Source organism: Anabrus simplex, chromosome 4, assembly GCF_040414725.1.
Source record: "Anabrus simplex isolate iqAnaSimp1 chromosome 4, ASM4041472v1, whole genome shotgun sequence".
Classification (NCBI taxonomy): domain Eukaryota; kingdom Metazoa; phylum Arthropoda; class Insecta; order Orthoptera; family Tettigoniidae; genus Anabrus; species Anabrus simplex.
This window is the reverse complement of record NC_090268.1, coordinates 111095676-111113126: the sequence shown is the minus strand read 5'-3', so window position 1 is coordinate 111113126 and position 17451 is coordinate 111095676. Positions and strand designations below refer to the sequence as shown.

The 17451-nt window shown below is 39.5% G+C and overlaps 1 long non-coding RNA gene across 1 annotated transcript in view; it reads right to left on the bottom strand.

Moving 5' to 3' along the window:
* The window catches only part of LOC136872457 (uncharacterized), a 118404-nt gene extending 103221 nt beyond the window's left edge, over positions 1 to 15183 (bottom strand). The window contains exon 1 of the long non-coding RNA XR_010859907.2: positions 15120 to 15183. This is a non-coding gene — a long non-coding RNA (uncharacterized lncRNA). The remainder of the gene's footprint in view (positions 1 to 15119) is intronic.
* Positions 15184 to 17451: the final 2268 nt, after the last annotated feature.

The window sequence follows — 17451 nt, the reverse complement described above, 5'->3', positions numbered from 1 at the left end:
AAATAATTAAAAGGTTGTCAAGTCCTTGTAGTTGTTGTTGCAAAATGCTGATTAAGCATCTAGTTTAATTAAAATCAATCTCTTAAAAAAAATTTTTACAGCTGCTTAGACCTTAAGGGCATACTGTTTTTCTTGGCCAATTATACATTCTAGTTACTAACATACATTAAAATAAATTCACCTAATGTCATATTTGGAACATAAAACATATTTGTACTTGGTATGGAGATTCATTGCAGTACAGGTCTTTGGTAGAATCTATCTCTTAAAAATAACAACTGCTTTAGACATTAAGAGTATTCAGTGTTTCTTGGCTAATTATGCAATTTAGTTATTGACATACATTAAAATAAAATCAGTTGATGTCATTTTGAAACATTAAACATTTTTATGTTTGGTATGGAGGTCCATTGTAATAAAGATCTTTAGTGAAAAAGAGTTCCCCATAAAATGAATGTTAGCGAACTATAAGAAGGTTCACTCTGCCTTGGTAAAATGTGAAGTTAAATGACAATCCTTTGTAAATACAATGGCGTGGAATGGATGCCAGGAATAATATTAATGTGCGTTTATAATCTATATTTTGATTGTAGTGTCCTTAATTATGGATAGACTTGATAACAGTAGACTGGTGAACCAGATTTCTTGAAAATATTACGTTCAAAGGATTTGAGATTCTAGAAATATCTCGATCCAAGACGGACGGAACTGCAGTTCCTCTCCGGCTTTACTCTTGACAACTTGGTGCTTGAGGTATTTATATCCAAAAGATTGTACAGAGTTAACAAATTATAATATATCGCATAAGAAATATGCTAGTAATTTCAATAAAAAAATTTATGGTGTACACCTAACATACAAAATAGTTTAAGAGTATGGTTCAATTTGTATATACATATATTTTTAAAATTATGTTAATATAGATTTGTATAAAACCTTGTAACAATTTTCCTTTGGCTGCTGATGGCAAATACAAATGCCAAAACCGGTCCCTATGTTGAAATCTAATACATTAATGTATTAACGACGTCACACTGTTGTAGTATTGAATAGGTGGAAACAATTACCCTCACTCCTTAATGTAAATCTGGATTCAATACGGACTAAAAATGAAGTTTTTGACATTAAAAATATAATGAGTCCATACCATAGCAGTCTTCTCTCCTGTACTTTCTTCGATACTTCTGCCACTTTAACTGTTCCTCTGATTTTGATGCAGTCCATTCTAGTGACACCACTCATCCATCTTAGCATCTTCATCTCTGCAACATCTAATTTATTACATTGTGCCTTTGTTGTTGCCCAAGTCTCTGCACCATACAAGATGGCTGGCCTCACTGCTGTCTTGTAGGCTTTTCCTTTAACCCTTATGCCAAGTCTTTTGTCACACAGGAAGCCAGATATTCTTTTCCAGTTCATCCAGGCAGACTGCACTCTGTGGTTAATTTCCATGTTCAAGCATGTACCATCCATCTCTAACAATTCATTCCCATCACTTCCGAGGCACAGGTATTTGGTTTTCTTTCTATTAATTTTTAGGCCTCTATCTTCCAAGGGTTTTCTCAAGCTTTCCAGCCTCTCTTCTAATTCTATCCTACTGGTGCTACACAAAATAATATCATCAGCAAACATCATGCACTACGGTGCTTTAGTTCGTACACTATCAGACAAGACGTCCATCACAAGGTTGAATATGTATGGACTCAGTGAGGACCCTGATGGAACCCAACTCCAACTTGTATCCATCCAGTCAACCCTACACTGCTTCTTACTCTCGTTCTAGCTCCCTCATACAAATCCTGGATAATTCATACAAACTTTTCCGGTATTGCCCTGGTCCTCAAACACCTCCAGACTTCCTGACGTGGGACTCTATCACAGGCCTTCTCTAAGTCTATAAAGACCATGTGTAACCTTTTATTTTTCTCCCTGTGCCTCTCTATGGTTTACCGGAGTGTAAAAATTGCATTAATGGTATTTCTCCCAGGCATGAAACCAAACTGTTCATCCCCGATTGCTGTTTCTTCTCGAAGCCTTTTCACAGCAATCTTCTCCCACATTTTCATCGTATGGGACATTAGTTTTATACCCCTATAGTTAGAACATTACTGGAGGTCTCCCTTCTCTTTGTAAATTGGCACTATTTTTGTCTGCCTCCACTCCATGGGCATTTTCTCTTCCTCATAAATCTGCTGCATTAGATCCCAGAGCATATCCATTCCTTTCTTTCCAAGGCACTTCCAGACTTTAGTTAGTTTAGAAATAATAGCAGTTTATACATTCTTTATTATAATATTGTCATAGCCAAAATTTGTTTGCAGCGACCAACTTTGTAAGGTACTTGCAGTGCTTAAACTTTAAAGGGATGTTTCATACATATAGACATCAATTCTTAAGCAAGCAAAACTATGAAATAAATAAGTAATGTTTTAAAATTGTTTTTTTATCTAAAAACCTTTATTTTGGCACTAAGGGCCTGTGTTGAGTTCAGTACTCATTTGTAAAAGATAAAAGCTTAATATAAAGGAACAGAGTCATTGCTTAAATGCTTTGATATGTATTGTTTGTCATGCATATTTCAATCAAGTACGGGACTTCTTCTGGGTTCTGATTTAAGTGTAGTCCACTGGCTTCCTTTAGTTTTAAGATACAAATTATCTATATATACAACATAAGAGGTTTGTCTGTACATTGCTCAGAATTTGAAAAGAATGGTATTTCTGGATCGGTCATATCCACAGTAACCAGGAAATGCACTTTTTACTTTTCTGTAATTTCTGCCTGTCTGTCTGTCTGTCTGTATGTACACGCATCACTAGAAAAAGGCCAAAGAGAATTTAATGAAAATCGGTATGCAAAGTCGGGGAATAAGTTGCTACAATTTATGCTATAAGTAATTTTATCTACGCTGAGTGAAATGGTAGTTTAGGGGAAGGCCTAAATGTAATTCTCAAATATTTATATTATTAGTTGTCCTATCGATAAATACTACATAACCAAAGTTATACAGAATTAAATTTCCGTCCATTTATGTCTTATACATTTTTACTGTACCGGCTGTGATAACACAGATATTCATGAATTTGTATTTTTGTTGTTAAGTCCATATCAACGCCGAGCCACGAGAAAATGGGTTAACAGAATTTAATGTTAAATGTAGCAAAGGCTTTTCAGTCTGTCAAACAGTCTGTCTGTCTGTGTTTGACAGACTGAAAAGCCTTTGCTACATTTAACTAAGTCAACACTGGAAAACATGGCTTCATTTTTAACAAAATAACAGAATTTAATCAAAATCGGTATATAGAGTCACAGAATATGAAACTACAGTCTAAGCTATAAACAATTTTATTCATCCTGGATGAAATTGTAGTTTAGGGGAAGGTGCCTAAAATGTAATTTTTAAATACCAATGTTATTGGTCCTATCGAAAAGTACTATATAAAAAAGTTATAGAGAATATAATTTCCAATCATTTATCTTTTATTCAGTTTTACCGTACCGACTATGATAAGAGTGGTATTTCAGAGTCGGAAGAAAACGAAATGTGAAGGCCTATAATATTGAAAGTGCATAACATTGATCAACAATAACATTACATTGACCATCGATTATTGTGATGTTCTTTGTCTCTTATGGTTCATGTTTGTCACGTAGTCACGTCCTAGTTTGTGAACCATGTGCAGCGGCTGAGTGGCCTAGTAAGTGGTCCTGAGAGTTGGGATACCAGTTGCTAAGGAATGGGAGTGGGCATCTCGGACATATTCTGAGTCATGGCACTCCTTGTGCTCACGTGGCTAGGACTATACAATTCACCAGTGGTCCATAGCCCGTTAGAGGAGAGATCCTCACTTGGACTATGTGCAAGTAGGGTAGCATCCTGTTTCATGAATTTACCGAGCTCAGAACATTTTAAGTAAGTTTCGGACCTATGGGAGTAATGGAATCCCACTCCCATTTGACAGGCGAGGGACTCCATGGAAACAACTTGACAAACGAAATGGAATTCGATGGGGAGCTAACAATATTAAAGGGGCTTATGGAAGAAAGAAGGTAGAACTGGCTGAGTCAGCAAAGAGGATGCATCTGGATGTGCTAGGAGTAAGTGATATTCGGGTAAGGGGAGATAACAAGGAAGGGATAGGAGATTATAAAGTGTACTTGATGGGTGTTAGAAAGGGAAGGGCAGAGTCTGGGGTAGGGCTCTTTAACAGAAATACCATTGCGTGCAACATAGTTTCTGTTAGGCATGTAAATGAGCGAATGATGTGGGTAGATTTGTCAATGTCACACCAGGCAAATGCTGGGGCTGTACCTTAATTAAGGCCACGGCCGCTTTCTTCCCACTCCTAGCCCTTCCCTGTCCTATCGTCGCCGTAAGACCTATCTGTGTCGGTACGACGTAAAACAACTAGGAAAAAAAAAAAGGATTTGTCAATTGGAGGAATTAGGATAAGAATTGTGTCCGTCTATTCACAATGTGAGGTTGCAGATGAGGATGAAGTTGACAAGTTTTATGAAGCGTTGAGTGACATCATGGTCAGGGTCAACAGCAAGGATAGAATAGTGCTAATGGGCGATTTCAATGCGAGAGTTGGGAATAGAACTGAAGGATACGAAAGGGTGATTGGTAAATGTGGGCAAGATATGGAAGCTAATGGGAATGGGAAGCGTTTGCTGGACTTCTGTGCTAGTATGGGTTTAGCTGTTACGAATACATTCTTCAAGCATAAGGCTATTCACCGCTACACATGGGAGGCTAGGGGTACCAGATCCATAATAGATTATATCTTAAAAGACTTCGAATTCAGGAAATCTGTTAGGAATGTACGAGTTTTTTGCGGATTTTTCGATGATACAGACCACCATCTGATCTGTAGTGAACTAAGTATCTCTAGGCCTAAGGTAGAGAAAGTGAAATCTGTCTGCAAACGAATAAGGGTAGAAAATCTCCAGGACGAGGAAATTAGACAGAAGTACATGGATAAGATTAGTGAGAAGTTTCGAACAGTAGACAGTAAGCAGGTTCAGGATATAGAAAGTAAATGGGTGGCATACAGGGATGCTGTAGTAGAAACACCAAGGGAATGCCTAGGAACAACTGTGTGTAAAGATGGGAAAAGGCGAACATCTTGGTGGAATGATGAAGTGAGAGCAGCCTGTAAACGTAAAAAGAAGGCTTATCAGAAATGGCTCCAAACAAGGGCCGAGGCAGACAGGGATTTGTACGTAGATGAAAGAAACAGAGCGAAACAAATAGTTGTTGAATCCAAAAAGAAGTCATGGGAAGATTTTGGTAATAACCTGGAAAGGCTAGGTCAAGCAGTAGGGAAACCTTTCTGGACAGTAATAAAGAATCTAGGAAGGGAGGGAAAAAGGAAATGAACAGTGTTTTGAGTAATTCAGGTGAAATCGTAATAGATCCCAGGGAATCACTGGACAGATGGAGGGAATATTTTGAACATCTTCTCAATGTAAAAGGAAATCATCCTGGTGGTGTTGCAAACAGCCAAGCTCATGGGGAGGAGGAAAATGATGTTGGTGAAATTATGCTTGAGGAAGTGGAGAAGATGGTAAATAAACTCCATTGTCATAAAGCAGCAGGAATAGATGAAATTAGACCTGAAGTGGTGAAGTATAGTGGGAAGGCAGGGATGAAATGGCTTCATAGAGTAGTAAGATTAGCATGGAGTGTTGGTAAGGTACCTTCAGATTGGACAAAAGCAGTAATTGCACCTATCTATAAGCAAGGGAACAGAAAGGATTGCAACAACTATCGAGGTATCTCATTGATTAGTATACCGGGCAAAGTATTCACTGGCATCTTGGAATGGAGGGTGCGATCGGTCGTTGAGAGGAAGTTGATGGAAACCAGTGTGGTTTCAGACCAGAGAGAGGCTGTCAGGATCAGATTTTCAGTATGCGCCAGGTAATTGAAAAATGCTACGAGAGGAATAGGCAGTCGTGTTTATGTTTCGTAGATCTAGAGAAAGCATATGACAGGGTACCAAGGGAAAAGATGTTCACTATACTGGGGGACTATGGAATTAAAGGTAGATTATTAAAATCAATCAAAGGCATTTATGTTGACAATTGGGCTTCACTGAGAATTGATGCTAGAATGAGTTCTTGGTTCAGGGTACTTACAGAGGTTAGACAAGGCTTTAATCTTTCACCTTTGCTGTTCGTAGTTTACATGGATCATCTGCTGAAATGTATAAAATGGCAGGGAGGGATTCAGTTAGGTGGAAATGTAGTAACCAGTTTGGCCTATGCTGACGACTTGGACTTAATGGCAGACTTGAAATTAGGTGCAATGAGTATGGTATGAAAATTGGCCTCTCGAAGACTAAATTGATGTCAGTAGGTAAGAAATTCAATAGAATTGAATGTCAGATTGGTGATACAAAGCTAGAACAGCTCGATAATTTCAAGTATTTAGGTTGTGTGTTCTCCCAGGATGGTAATATAGTAAGGGGGATTGAATCAAGGTGTAGTAAAGCTAATGCAGTGAGCTCACAGTTGCGATCAGCAGTATTCTGTAAGAAGGAAGTCAGCTCCAGACGAAACTATCTTTACATCGGTCTGTTTTCAGACCAACTTTGCTTTACGGGAGCGAAAGCTGGGTGGACTCAGGATATCTTATTCATAAGTTAAAAGTAACAGACATGAAAGTAGCAAGAATGATTGCTGGTACAAACAGGTGGAAACAATGGCAGGAGGGTATTTGGAATGAGATAAAGGCTAATTTAGGAATGAACTTGATGGATGAAGCTGTACACATAAACTGGCTTCGGTGGTGGGGTCATGTGAGGCGAATGGAGGAGGATAGGTTACCTAGGAGAATAATGGATTCTGCTATGGAGGGTAAGAGAAGTAGAGGGAGACCAAGACGACGATGGTTAGACTCGGTTTCTAATGATTTAAAGATTAGAGGTATAGAACTAAATGAGGCCACAACACTAGTTGCAAATCGAGGATTGTGGCGACATTTAGTAAATTCACAGAGGCTTGCAGACTGAACGCTGAAAGGCATAACAGTCTATAATGATAATGTATGTAATGTATGTATGTATTTTATGCTGCTTCTCAACTCTGATAGATGGGACTACTGCTGAGTACCAAGTATAACAGCCTGACTGAATATTGGCGGGAAATAGCCGGGGAGTTAAAAAACTTTCTTCTCTAGGTGGTAGTGGTGATTATTGTTTTAAGAGAAAGTACAACTAGGTAACCATCCTCTATATAACACTAATCAGAGAGAAAAAATGGAAGCAGTCGACACTTCGAAGAAAGAAGGTATTGGCCAAAGGAAGACAAGGGCCACGAAGGGCATGAAAATGAAAGACTCCCTAGGCCTCCATACGCAATACCGTCGGGGTCTGAAAAGAACAAGAGTTGACCAAGGGAGATCGGATAGGATAGATGAAAGTGAGGAGCCTGGCACAAGTAAGTGGAAGCAATGCCAGGACTCAGCTAAGGACCCCGTGGTCGCCAACCCACGCTCCAAAGTTCAGAGTCCCTGGTGCCTTTCTTCTTTAGCATGCCATTCCTCTGGTTCATACATTTTCTGACACAGCTGGTGCGTAACATACTAGTTCATCATAGTATTTCAGCTATTCGATCCCTACTCTGATGCGCTGTTTTGAATGAGCAGTGTGCATACTTAAGGCAGAGCCTCACTTAGTGGTGGAGGTATAGTAGTAGAAGCAGTAGTAGTATGGCCTGGTCTAGAATAATAATTCAGGCCTTTTCCAAATTATAGCACCACAATATTCACTAAATAACTCATAATTCAACTCTGAAAAGAGCCGTTTCTTAAGAAAAGCTTATTTCTCTTCACTTTTATTAAATTCTACATTCAATTTATTCCAAACTAGCAATGAAGAGGGGGTTTCTCTTCTGGCTTGGAGGAAAAATTTGCCTTCAAGTCAGATAGATTTTTCCGCCGCCAGTGTAGTGAACTGATATTTTCTGACTCATCCGGTACTCCTAGGAAACAGAATAGTAATTGGGCATAGTTTTTGCCCTGGGAGTCTCCACTATTCGACCCTCTCCCCGCCGAAGAGTGTTCACGGATCACGGCTGTCTGCGTTTTGGTCATTCCAGGTATGGAAATTTGGACTGTTAGATAGGCAGCGTAGTCCTGTTCGTTAAAAGTGAGAAAATGTGTGGTGTTTCATTTGAACGAGTATTTCGTAATATGAAAGCATTGCTTTTAATCGCGCCATTCCTATTGACGTCATTGTATGTTCATTTCAGTTGGGAAAGTGGTGGTGATTATTGTTTTAAGAGGAAGTACAACTAGGCAACCATCCTCTATATAACACTAATCAGAGGGAAAAAATGGATGGGGTTGGGCCCTTCGAAAAATGAAGGTATCGGCCAAAGGAAGACAAAGGCCAAGAAGGGCGTGAAAATGAAAGACACCCTAGCCCTCGCAAACCTAATAGCGTTGGAGTCGGAAAAGAACAAGAGTTGACCAAGGGAGGTCGGATAGGATAGATGAAAGTGAGGAGCCTGACACAAGTGGAAGCAATGCCAGGACTCAGCTGAGGGCCCCCTGGTCGCCAACCCACGCTCCAAAGTTCAGAGCCCCTGGGGCCCCTTAGTCGCCTCTTATGACAGGCAGGGGATACCATGGGTGTTATTCTACTGCTCCCATCCACAGGGGGAGATGGCCATTATAATGAAAACATCCCCACCTGATTGTTTCTGATGGTATGAAATTGGGTCAACCATTACAGTGAGAATTCCCTCATTCTTCATATGAGAAAAGATGTTTGTGACCTCCCGTCACATTTCTTTTTTTTTTTTTGCTAGGGGCTTTACATCGCACCGACACAGATAGGTCTTATCGCGACGATAGGATAGGAAAGGCCTAGGAGTTGGAAGGAAGCGACCGTGGCCTTAATTAAGGTACAGCCCCAGCATTTGCCTGGTTTGAAAATGGGAAACAACGGAAAACCATCTTCAGGGCTGCCGATAGTGGGATTCGAACCTACTATCTCCTGGATGCAAGCTCACAGTCGCGCGCTTCTACGCGCACGGCCAACTCACCCGGTCCGTCACATTTCTAGGGTAACGTTAAGAGCTATACAATTTAAGACAATCTTGCTCACAACGTGTACACTTCCTAACCTAGAATTCTGTATACAATGTAGAATTCCGTAGCGAAGCACGGGTACATCAGCTAGTTAAGATATAAATTATTTAGTTTTACACTTGTAGCTAATTAATAATTTATGAAACGAAGGACATATAATCCATAAGGATAAGTGTTTAAAAAAATATGATTATCAGACTAATGTAACAAATAAAAACACAATAAAGCTTTTACTACAATTCAGTTTTTGCAGTTGTCAATTTCAATTGTTATTTGGGCAAAACAACTAGCTTAAAAGACCCATAACATTATGGAAGGAGGAAGATACAAGTTTTGATTGTCGAAGAATTAGGGTATCGCTTAAAGAAAGAGCAAAGCCACTAAGGGTAAGAAAATGAACACGTGTCTTAGTCTTTACATGAGTGAAGTCAGAAGATAATTAGTATAACTAAAGGAGGTGTAAGAGGGTAGCATGGTACAAGTAAATGCAAGCAACAATTTCCAATTTGAAACTTCTCAAATAAGGCTAATCAATTTCGTTTCTGCAATTCTTCTGGAAGGAGGGAGAGTTACGAATCATTTTTTAAGAAGAAAAAGAACAAGAATATAAACCCTATTGCAGTTCTAGGATTTAAAAAATTCTCCTATCTAGTGACTCCCAATTTCTTTCATCTCTTGCATAGGAGGAATCAGAGACAAGGACTTAATACAAATCCACTTTGCAATACAGAGAGTGGTGCTGCTTGTGTTTGGTAACTTGTAAGTAGATACCACGGGAAGAGAGGTGAAAAGGGAAGCTGTATGATCCTGTGTGTATTTATCTCAGTGCTCTTAGTTTTTGATCTTGAAGATAATATTTTTGTTATTATGCAAGATGAATCACTACAGTAGATCTCATCTGAAGCTTTTCTAGAAAATTCCCCATAGGCAATGTTCCCCAACAGCTGATAGTAAACCACATACCTTTTTTTAGCTATTCACACTGTGATGAACCAAACCAAATTTTAGTGTGTGGTTCAATTTACCCAACGCTGGTAGAAGACAGTGACAGAAAGTTGCTGAGAACAAACAATGCATAAAAGTGCATTAAACATGAAAACCAGTAAGTTTCAGAGTTTGAGGACAGGTAACATCTGGACACAGATAGTCAGAAATTTCACAGAACTGCCCAGCATGTGGAACGTATAAACATGACAATGGCAAAACCTTGGAACCAGACATTAGGTAGGTTTTACTTGGTACAGACTGACAAATCTTACAGACGAGATTTGCAGCATGACAGAAGGTATTCAAAGGGGAAGGAACATCTTTCATTAGCTTAAATGTAGTAAAATTCAAAATAGCACAGCAACTACAAATGCAATTTAAACAAAATTTTGTATATTTAACCCATCTAATGGGGAGTGCAGCATATGCCGTGCAAAGGTCTCTTCCATGGTGGGCACACACCTTATGATGAATGTTATTATTTAACACGGGTAATAACCATCACATCAAGCTGAAATTTTAAGGATGGGCTCTGTCTTGTGCCACCATCTCATAGGATTCTGTTCAACTCCATAATCAGGGCTGTACCTGCACGAGGAACCCTTGCATCTTTTGAAGCGGTAGCTGTTTCATGCAGGAAAGATCTATATACATTCTCACCTCGCAGAGTCACATCACGCTGAGTATATGCGAATGTTTGAAAGGGTGTATTACATTTTTATGGTGGGAAGAAGAATCTTTGATTGGTGATGCTGAATGTAAAACAAGAGCTAAAATGTTTCCACCTATTCAATACTAAGTGCTGAAGCAGGCTTGATCAGTTACTTGTCATATAATTCCAAGTGAAAGAGACGAAGAGTGTCAATAGTAGTAGTGAGTGATTTTCTTAAACCTCCTTTTTTACAAGCTGCTTTACGGCACAGTGACACAGATAAGTCTTATGGCAACAATGGGATAGGAAAGGCCAGCAAGTGGGAAGCAGCAGCCGTGGCCTTAATTAAGGTGCAGCTCCAGCATTTGCCAGTGTGCAAATGGAAATAACCACGGGAAACCATCTTCAGGTGGTGGTGGTGGTGGTGATTATTGTTTTAAGAGGAAGTACAACTAGGCAAGCATCCTCTATTAACACTAATCATAGGAAAAAAAGGAAGGGATCCGACACTTTGAAAAATGAAGATATCAGCCAAAGGAAGACAAGGGCCACGAAGGGCGTGAAAATGAAAGACTCCCTAGGCCTCCATATGTAATACCGTTGGGGTCGGAAAAGAACAAGAGTTGACCAAGAGAGATCGGATAGGATAGATGAAAGTGAGGAACCTGGCACAAGTGGAAGCAATGCCAGGACTCAGCTAAGGGCCCCGTGGTTGCCAACCTACACTCCAAAGTTCAGAGCCCCTGGGGCCCCTTTTAGTCACCTCTTACGACAGGCAAGGGGTACCATGAGTGTTATTCTATCGCCCCCACCCACAGGGGAACCATCTTCAGGGCTCGGGATTCGAACCCACTATCTTCCGAATGCAAGCTCACAGCTGCACGCCCCTAACTGCACAGCCAACTTGCTTGGTGATTTTCTTAAACACACATTTTTATTTGAATGCCTCATAAATCTATATGTTGAAAAAGTGGCAATTCCAAGGTGGTTTTACGGGGATGTCCAATAACTTTCTACGAATACTAGGTAATTTCTAGATCCCTTATAACACGGTTTTTCTACTTTTGTTATGTTGAAAATGTGGAAAATGGCTTCAGCAATTTTTTTTTTTTGCTATTGGCTTTATGTCGCACTGACACACATAGGTCTAACAGCGATGATGGGACAGGAAAGGGCTAGGACTGGGAAGAAGGTGGCTGTGGCCTTAATTAAGGTAGAGCTCCAGCATTTTCCTGGTGTGAAAATGGGAAACCACAGTGGGGTTCGAAACCACTATCTCCCAAATACTGGATACTGGCCGCACTTAAGCGACTGCAGCTATCGAGCTCGGTTTCAGCAAGTTTTGTCACTATGGCTAGTTTTTACATCTCTGTACCCTTCCTTGACCAGAAACACTGTTAATTAATCAACCTCACCATTTTCTATTAGTGGTGTATCAGAAAGTGCAAATGTAACAGACTTTAGAATTAGAATAGAGAGTTATTTGATGAACAAGACATACGCAATTCTTATTCTCAGATCTGACAAAATTAAAATTGTAGCACTTGTATTTTAATGGCATTATACAAAATAATTCATGGTCCTACGAGCCTAAATACAAGATATAAATCATCATATACCGTACTGCAGTAGTGCATTTTATATCATGAAGAAGAAACTGCTCCCCAAATGGGTGAGATTTAGAGAAACAGAGTTCCTCGCTTAAAGGGTTAACATTAATTCACTGCCATTCATGAGTTATTGTTCAGATTTTCATGAAGCACAGTATTTACCTGTGCATTTTCTTCATCAAAATTTTATCTTAATTTTTTTTTAGCTAAATAAATACTACAATAATTTGTTGAATGTATCATGATTCTTTTGCTGAAATGATTAATAGATTTACACTAGCATCGAAACATTTAAACTCAACTCTGAAATTCCCTATAACATTCTTGGAACCGATACTTCATGGAGATTTATTGGATTTCTGATCTAATTCCTAGTGCAGTATTTGTACGTTCTGATTTATTACAAACTAAAATATGATATTTAATTATTATTTAAGTATTGTAAATATCTGGAGAATGATACTTGTAATATAATCTCCAGCTCCAAGCATCAGCCTGGACTCTGCTATATTGCAATACAAAAGAATTTATGCACTTTAAAAGACTGTTATATGTTGTTGTTGAAATCGTCTATTGTTAGCTTTAATATAAAAGTCTATGTCGGATGACAGTGTGATCCCCAGTCTTTGAATGCATTCAAGTGTACCGTTTGCTTCATAGTTGGTGCTTACACATCTCCCACGCAAGAGTTTTCTTGACATTGTAATGGATGGACAGCAGAAGTGCACATTCCCCTGCAATTCTGGACAGTCAATTAGGCTGGAGATAATCATGCGGAGGATGAAAACATTTTGGATGTTCCTCCTTGTTTCAAGAGAACAAAAGCTAAGCTGATTCTCTCCCTGTGTAAGTGGAACTTCTCCGAAGTGGCAGCCCACGCGAATTCTCACAAACCATTCAAATTTATTCTGTACAGCCTGAAGCTCATGATGCGGTGAAATTTGGTGAGAAGACCACAGCATAGAACAGTACTGATGGATAGGCAGCACTTGAGCACAGACTTTCACATCTTTAGTGTTTGTAGGTTAAATACATGTTTGAGGTGTATATAAGTAGACCAAGGCACTTGGAGGCTTTTACACATATAAAATGAATGTGCTCATTTGGATCCAAGTCATGTGTTAGAAGAACTCTAAGATCTTGCACAACATATGAGCAGTTCAGGGTACAGGCACTTAACAAATATGTAAAATGCAGTGGCTCTCGTGTGCAAGAGAATGTTATACAAGAGCATTGTCAACATTCACCTTCATACCACTGGAAATGCACCAGGTTTCAACTGGTTTTAAACTGTCTTTTACTACAACACAGTCCTTGTATGATTCTATTTTTTGAAATATCTTAATGTCATCTGCGATATTTTAGATATGATTTTACACCATTTCAGCAAAGGAATCATGAGAATATTCAAGTAACTGTGGTAGGGTATTTAAAGAAACGTTATTTAGCTGTAAAAGAAATGAATATGCAAAATTGATATACCATAATTTCTTTACAGGCAATTGCTACAAATTTTAAAGATCTGAATAATTTATTAATGTATGCTGTCTGTGAAGTCTTCAGCCCAGATGGTCGGATCCTTAAATAGCAGCACTGAAGTTGTACGGAAACCGAAAAATACAAACAGCGCTACAAGAGGCATACAAGGTATGAAAAGGAGTGAGGTACTTTAACACTGCTTTCCTCATTGAGGTAGAAAGTGCTATTGAAGCATGATTTGCTTTCTCAGCACCACCTATCATAACATTCAGATGAACTCTGATTGTCATTATTCAGCACCATCAATACCTCAGCAGCTTCCACATTGTAACATCCATAACTGGAACTGAGACTCCACGGTCAACACATCTTCAGACTGATCGACTTTTGTAAGTAGCTTTGCAGCCTATAAAATTACATGGAACTTTGCATGGTCTCAGAAACGTCATTCCCAACTTCCAACCAGAATTATAGGCTAATCATTGTATGAACCAGCAAACGGACAGGGAGCAGATATTCTGCTCCAAACCAGCAGGTTAGTATAGTTCACTTGCAAAAACATTAAACAGGCTCATTAATCACATGTTTCCACTCTTATGGCATTCCTCAACCTACTGATTGAAAAGGCCATTTACAATACCTATAACCTAAAAGCATAAAGATGTAAAAATTAGGGTACAAGTATTTTATGGTGACAGTTGGCTTAGGGTAACAGGGAACGTGGGATACGTGAACGAATTTTTAAGATAAAAAAATTACAATGAAATTTCATGGATACGATTCTTTCACATAACCAGGATAATACGCAAGACAGACGACCCTCTTAACTATAATCGTAGACGAGAGAGGATATAGTCCATTCTTCTAAAAGTGAACGTATTTGAATGCGATACAATACGAAAGGTGTGAAAATGAAAGATTCCAATAGGCTTTGAAAACTAAATACAGCTATAGTCAGAAGAAAACAGTAGTTAACGGAGTGAGGGTAGAGAGCGAAGATAAAATAGATCAGAACGAAAAAAGTAATTAGAAGATGTGATAGACTTAGGTAAGGACCTCGTGGTCGCCAGTCTGATGTTTAATATTAAATAGGGCCCAATAATCCACGGCAGTCGAAGTAACTCATATTTTCCTGTTTGTAATCGGAACACCCTAACCTATTTTAGACATTCATAAGTGCAATTAAGGACCCCGTGAAACGCCATCCCGACATTTTTCAGAGCCGATTTTATTAAAATCAACATAAACATTACATTCATTAACGAAAATATTAAGGTCCTAAACTTACAGAAGATTTCGAAAAAATTGCGGCCGATGATTCAAAGCCGATAAGATCCCATGCAGGCGTGCTGCGCTTCCAGTAAGCAAGGAGTAAGAGCGACGCATCAAACTGGCCGTGGTCAGTGGATGAGTCAATATCGTTCCACGTTTCACCGCTAGGTTCGTTTCTTGCGGCCCTTAATCGTATCGTTTGTATTACGAAACATATACATTGTGTTCCCCTCTTAGCAGTGATCGTGTGCAGTTGAGTGGACAGTCGCTGTGACGAGGTAGCGTGGACGGTATTGAATAGTGATTCTACGAGTGTAATTCGTAAACTATGGGGGAGCAAAGTGGTGGCGAGGAGTCTCCGGATCCTTCAACCCTCATGGTTGCTCGGGAAGAAACAGTTCAAATGGAACAAGATGCGGATGATAGTTCAAGTGAGAATAGCGGTACATTGAGTAATTCTAATACAACAGATGCGTGTGTGAATAATGAGACTGGTGCTACGGTTTCGAAGACTGAGACGCAGGAACTGTACCCTAGTACTCATTATGGACCCTTCATTATTTTTGTGGAGTCCACGGCATCAGGCAATGTTGGTAACATGCACCCCATGACCTTGGGTAGAATTTTCTATGAGAAAAACATTCCAGGAATTAAATCCGTGGCCCGAAAGGGTCGAAATAGAGTACAAATAGAATTTGTATACGCCGTGCAGGCGAATTCATTTTTGAAACACCCTTTATTAGTTGAGCTTAAGATCCGGGCATATATACCAGGCTCTAATGTATTGCGTGTAGGAGTTATCAGGGGAGTAGAGAAGACGTTAAATGAGGCTACTATATTAAAACACTTAAAGTCTACAGCAGCTATAAAATCGGTACGGCGTTTGAACCGTAGAATTGTTAACGAGGGAGGAACTCAGTATGTCGCCACGGGATCTATCAAAGTGGTTTTTCGGGCGCAGAAACTTCCACAGTATGTGTCATTATATCAGGTGCATTTAGAGGTGGAGCCATACGTTTTTGCTCCCATCCTCTGTAAAAAATGCCAACGGTACGGTCAGGTTGATAAACATTGCAGGGCAACATGTCCAAGGTGTGGGAAATGTGCATTGCACCATACTACGGCAAACTGTACAGAAACTTTCCTGCAATGCGTGCATTGTCGCGGCACCAAATTAACTGGAGCCGTTGACTGTCCAGCTCATCATCAGCAAGTCCGTATTAAAAAGATCATGAGCAATCAGAACTTATCTTTCAAGGACGCTGTACAGAAAGTTCAACCTATTGAATATAATGTTGTGGACAATTCCCAAAATTTTCTCCCCTTTAACTGGGGAGGAGCCGATTCCTACACAGGAGAATCCCCGTAAGAGAAAATTTACACAAATAATTTTAAAATCACCTAGACCAGTACCAGCTCAAGGATATGATCGGGATGGTTATTATAATTTCGTTAGAGAGATTCCCCGTACGGAGATGGGTGCTTCACGAGTTACAACTTTTCCAATGGCGCAAGCTGGAGGATGGAGGCACCTTTGGACGAGCCTGCTGCCACTAGTAGCGCCTCAATGGCGCAACCGCTTTCATCATTTCATAGGCAAAGAGAACATCTCCAAAGTGGTCTTTATCAATCTATTCATCAATTGGTGCAATTGTTGGGTGATCACCCAGTGTTAGCTCATAATGTATACCAGTTAAGGGACAAGGTTTGCTGTTTCATTAAATTCTATGATCAGAATCACTCAATGGAACTCTAGAAGTCTCATGAACAAAGGTCATGAGCTATTCAAATTAATTCAGGAAACCGTACCTCACTTTTAGCCATACAAGAAACTTGGATTGACCTTGCAACTCGCATCGCGTATCCTAATTATAAAGTTTTACGTAATGATGGCCCCGGTTATGGTGGGGTTGCTTTTTTGGTTCACTCTTCAGTGACATATATAATTCATTCGAATATTCAGGCCATACGCCATACATATGTTATAGGATTATATTATATGCATATTTTACTTGTGAACATCTATTGTCCTCCTGACGTTTCCATTAATGAGAGACAATGGGATCAATTTTTTCACCAATTTACTACAGAACCATGTGTTTTTATATTTGGGGATTTTAATATTCACCATACAGTGTGGGGAGGAAATTCGGATACACCTCAAGGTATACAGTTCCTTAATGCAGTAAATAACCATTCGCTTGCTATTTTGAATGATGGCTCTCCTACGCGATTGACTGCGCCTTCTGCCCCTCCTAGCGCCGTAGATTTAACATTGTGTAGGCGAAGCATGGTGTCTATCACTACATGGCATACTTTAAGTGATACTTATTCCAGTGATCATTTCC